The 4,691-nt window shown below is 37.4% G+C and overlaps 1 protein-coding gene across 1 annotated transcript in view; it reads left to right on the plus strand.

Annotated features, from left to right (window-relative positions):
- The first annotated feature begins 238 nt into the window (after positions 1–238).
- The window catches only part of LOC100575697, a 7,466-nt gene continuing 3,013 nt past the window's right edge, over positions 239–4,691 (plus strand). Inside the window, exon 1 of the mRNA XM_029492081.1 lies at positions 239–314. The gene's annotated coding sequence lies outside the window, so the exon portion shown is untranslated. The remainder of the gene's footprint in view (positions 315–4,691) is intronic.

A 4,691-nucleotide genomic window follows, 5' to 3' on the forward strand; every position in this document is an offset into this window, starting at 1 on the left:
AATTTTACGATGCAGATAGCAGATAGGAGATTTTATCAATAAATAGGTAATTTTTTTCTGATACCGGGGATATCAAAACTCAAAATCAAAAATTTGGCGCATACAACATAATATCCTACACCAACACGTAGGTTTGTGCCCTTGAACGACGATTTATTGATTGTGAAGCGAGTTATCCCGCGCCGGCGCACAACGTCTGCTGCGTAGGTACTTAATATTATTATTTAACACGATCAACCCAGACTTCAGTCCGTTCCGTAGCGTCAACGCTGAAAAATAATATTGTTTGCAAGCATATCGTCGTTTTTACGTGGGTAAGTTAGTGGCGTGAAAAGTCACTTGTCACATTATTAGCCATAATATCTTTAGTGTGCGCAAATCACCACGACATTTACAATGATATTTTAGAGCGGTTTGCGTTCGGGCGAGAGATTTTAAAACATTGTAATGTGTTTGGCTGATATTTTTAATATCCTAGAAAGCTGTGTTTACAAACTTACAATTTTATCTTATATATTATTTACTCGCACAAACACATTACTTTTATGATGCAGGTAAAAACTATAAAGGTGATTCGCCCAAATGCACGAAGCCCTTAATTTAAATGCCACCAATCGATATTACGTATTATTATTTGGATTCATATTGGCAGCGCAAATCACCAGAAACTATATTTTTTATTATATTTTAGCTGTGTGGACGCCAATCGGTAATCCGCAATTTATATAATATATATATTATTTTATACTGTACTAGGGTAGTATTTTGAGTGAGCACAAATCACACGTCATATTGTTAATACTTTTTTTATACTGCCACGAGTCGCCGTTTATACTTACGTAATATATTACTATTGTAAGTGTGTGCCGATCGCCGACAGCTTTTATTATTATCATAGTATAGGCGAGAAGCTGGCCGGCCGTGCACATAGGAGATTTTGTGGGAGTAGGTTAGTTCCCATGAATGGCGAATTATTGATTGCGCAGCGTAGAATCCCGCGCCGCCACTGTTGCGTATGTACATAATAATATTATTATTATTTGTTCGCAAGCATAATCGCCGCTAATACTTAGGTAGTTAGTGGCGTGAATCGTCAATAATTGTCATATTACCTTTATTGTGCAAAAATCGGCACTGTGCAATAGCTTTATTTGCATCCTGTGAAATTTCCAATATTAATTTAGAGCGGTTTGGGTGAACTTTGAAAAAATGCAATGCGTTTGGGGAATTAAGCACGATGCGTTTGGGCGATATTTTTTAATATCCTAGGAAGCTGTGTTTACAAACTTACAATTTTATCTTATACATTATTTACTCGCACAAACAACATTACTTTTATGATGCATGTAAAAACTATAAAGATGATTCGCCCAAATGCACGAAGCCCTTAATTTAAATGCCACCAATCGATAATACGTATTATTATTTTGTTCATCTTGGTGGCGCAAATCGGTAATCGCCATTTATTATAATTTATGCTGTACTACTGTGGTATTTTGAGTGAGCACAAATCGCCACGTCATATTGTTTTTTATATACTGGCACGATTTGCCGTTTAAATTTAATATATTATTGTTAATGTGTGCTAATCGCCGAAAACTTTTATTATTATTATAGTATGGGCGAGCAGTTGGCCAACCGTGCACATAGGAGATTTCATCAATGAATAACTTATTTTTTTTTTAATCCAGGGATGACCAACCCTCAAAATCATAAATTTTCACATAAGAGTAGGTTTGTGCCCTTGAACGACGATTTATTAATTGCGCCACTTGTTATACCGCGCCGGCGCACTGCGTCCTACCTAATACTATTATTTAACACGGCCGCCCCAGACTTTCAGTTTGTTCCGTATCGTCAACGCGTAAAAATAATATCGTTCGCAAGCATAATCGACGTTTATTCGTAGGTAAGTAACAGTGGCGTGAAAAGTCACTTGTCATATTGCTAATAGTTTTAGTGGGCGCAAATCGCCCCTGTGCAATATTTTTATTTGTATCTTGCGAAATTTACAATATTAATATAGGGCGGCTTTCGTTTGGGCGAGAGATTTTAAAACATTGTAATGTGTTTAGCCGATCTTGTTCATCGTGGTGGCGCAAATCGCCAGAAATTATATGTGTATTAAATTCTGTTGGGTGGACGCAAATCGGTAATCGCCGTTTATTATAATTTATGCTGTAGGTACACTGTAATATTTTGAGTGAGAACAAATCGACACGTCATATTGTTTTTTTTTTTTACACTGGCACGATTCGCCGTTTATTCTTAACATACTATAATTGTTAATGTGTGCTAATCACCTCCAGCTTTTATTATTATTATAGTACAGGCGAGCAGTTGGCCAGCCATGCACATAGGAGATTTTATCAATAAATAGCTAACTTTTTTCCGAAACCAGGGATACCAAAAGCTTAAAATCATAAATGTGCACATATGAATAGGTTTGTGCCCTTGAACGACGATTTCTTGATTGCGCCACTTGTTATCCCGCGTCGCCGCACCTCGTCGGCTGCGTAGGTACCTAATATTATTATCTAACACGGCTGCCCAAGACTTCAGTCCGTTTCGTAGCGTCAACGCGGAAAATTAATATTCTTCGCAATCATAATCGCTGTTTATACTTAGGTAAGTTATAGTGGCGCGAAAAGTCACTTATCATATTAGCTTTAGTGTGCGCTAATCGCCACTGTGCAATAGTTTTACTTGTATCCTAATAATATTTTAGGGTGGTTTGCGTTTGGGCAAGAGATTTTAAAACATCGTAATGTGTTTGGGAGATTTTTTTAATATTCAAGGGTGCCAATTTTATCTTTTATATTATTGTGTCAAACTCGCTCAAACACATAATAAGAAACTCGCATAAACGCATTACTTTTACGATGTAGCAAAAACTAAAAAGGTAATTTATTCGTCCAAATGCATGGCGCCCTTAATTTAAATGCCGCCGATCGATATTGTTTATTATTATTTTATTTATTGTGGCAGAGCAAATCACCAGAAACTATATTTGTTTTATATTTTGCTGTCTGGAAACCAATTGGTAATCGCAATTTATTATATTTTATACTGTACTATAGGGTAGTATTTTGAGTGACCGCAAATCGCCACGTCACATTGTTTTTTTATATACTGGCACGAGTCGCCCTTTATACCTACTTTGTATATTACTATTGTTAGTGTGTGCCGATCGCCGACAGCTTTTATTATTAACATTGTATAGGCGAGCAGCTGGCCAGCCGTGCACATAGGACATTTTATAGGAGTAGGTTAGTTCCCGTGAATGGCGAGTTATTCATTGCGCAGCGTAGAATCCCGCGCCGCGTCTGTGGCGTAGGTACATAATATTATTATTATTTGTTCGCAAGCAAAATCGCTATATAACTAACTACTGTAGTATTATGAGTGAGCGCTATAGGCGCAAATAGCGTTTGAGATTTGTGGGGGGGGGGGGGGTAATAGGGCTCATAGGGACTTACTTTGATAATATTGAATAAGCTTAAAACAAAATGTAGGAAATGTTTGGGAGGACATTTTTGGGGGCTTAGCCCCTAAAGCCCGCCCCCCTAATTGCGCCTATGGTGAGCGCAAATCGCCACGTCATATTGTTCTCTGTGACGTGAGCAGCTGGCCAGCCGTGCACACAGAAGATTTGATCAATAAATAGCAAATTTTTTCTGAATCCAGGGATACCCAGAGCTTAAAATCATAAATTTGCACATAGGTGTAGGTTTGTTCCCTTGAACGACGATTTATTGATTGCGCCACTTGTTTCCCGCGCCGCCGCGCCGCGTTTACTGCGTAGGTACTTCGTCAGAAATTATGTTTTGTTGTGTGGATGCAAATCGGCAAACGCCATTTATTATATTTTATATTTTATGCTAAAGGTACTACTATAGTATTTGGAGTGAGCACAAATCGCCACGCCATATTATTGGTTCTTTTTATACTGGCACGAGTCACCATTTATACTTAATACATTATTGTTAGTGACTTAATGTGTGCGCTAATCGCCACCGGCTTTTATTATTATTTTTAATATTATTATAGAATAGGTGAGCAACTGGCCAGCCGTGCACATATAGGAGATTTTGTCAATAAATAGCTAGGTAATTTTTTTCACCAAAAGCTCAAAATCATAAATTTGCACATTATTCATTTGCACGATTTATTGATTGCCTAACTTGTTATCTTGTGTCGGCTGCGTAGGTACCTAATATTATTATATAACACGGCAGCCCAAGTTTTCGGTCCGTTCTGTAGTGTCAACGCGGAAAATTAATACTGTTGGCAAGCTGTTTATACTTATATTATTGTTAGGGGGTGCCAATCGCTAGCTGCGAGCTTTTATATATTTTTTTATTATTATTAGGTATAGTACAGGCCCGCCGCGCACCGACCAAATCATGAGATTTCATTATTTATTAGGTAAACATTTTTTGCTGTCGGGTCAAGAGGCGACGAAATTCATTAATGTCAATTGTATTGCTTTTATTCACCTTATTTTATACTTAAAAATTAATATTAATTTGTGAATTACCTATATAGCAACTATTATAAATAGTCAAATTTAGTATTACCATTCTTGAGTCACCTATCTGTCCTTAATTTTAAGGTCTTCACCCACACCTACACACACCACCATACACTATCACCCACAGAATTTGCTCGGCGAACCTGTCCAGCTTCTG

Source organism: Acyrthosiphon pisum, chromosome X (genome assembly GCF_005508785.2).
Source record: "Acyrthosiphon pisum isolate AL4f chromosome X, pea_aphid_22Mar2018_4r6ur, whole genome shotgun sequence".
Lineage (NCBI taxonomy): Eukaryota > Metazoa > Arthropoda > Insecta > Hemiptera > Aphididae > Acyrthosiphon > Acyrthosiphon pisum.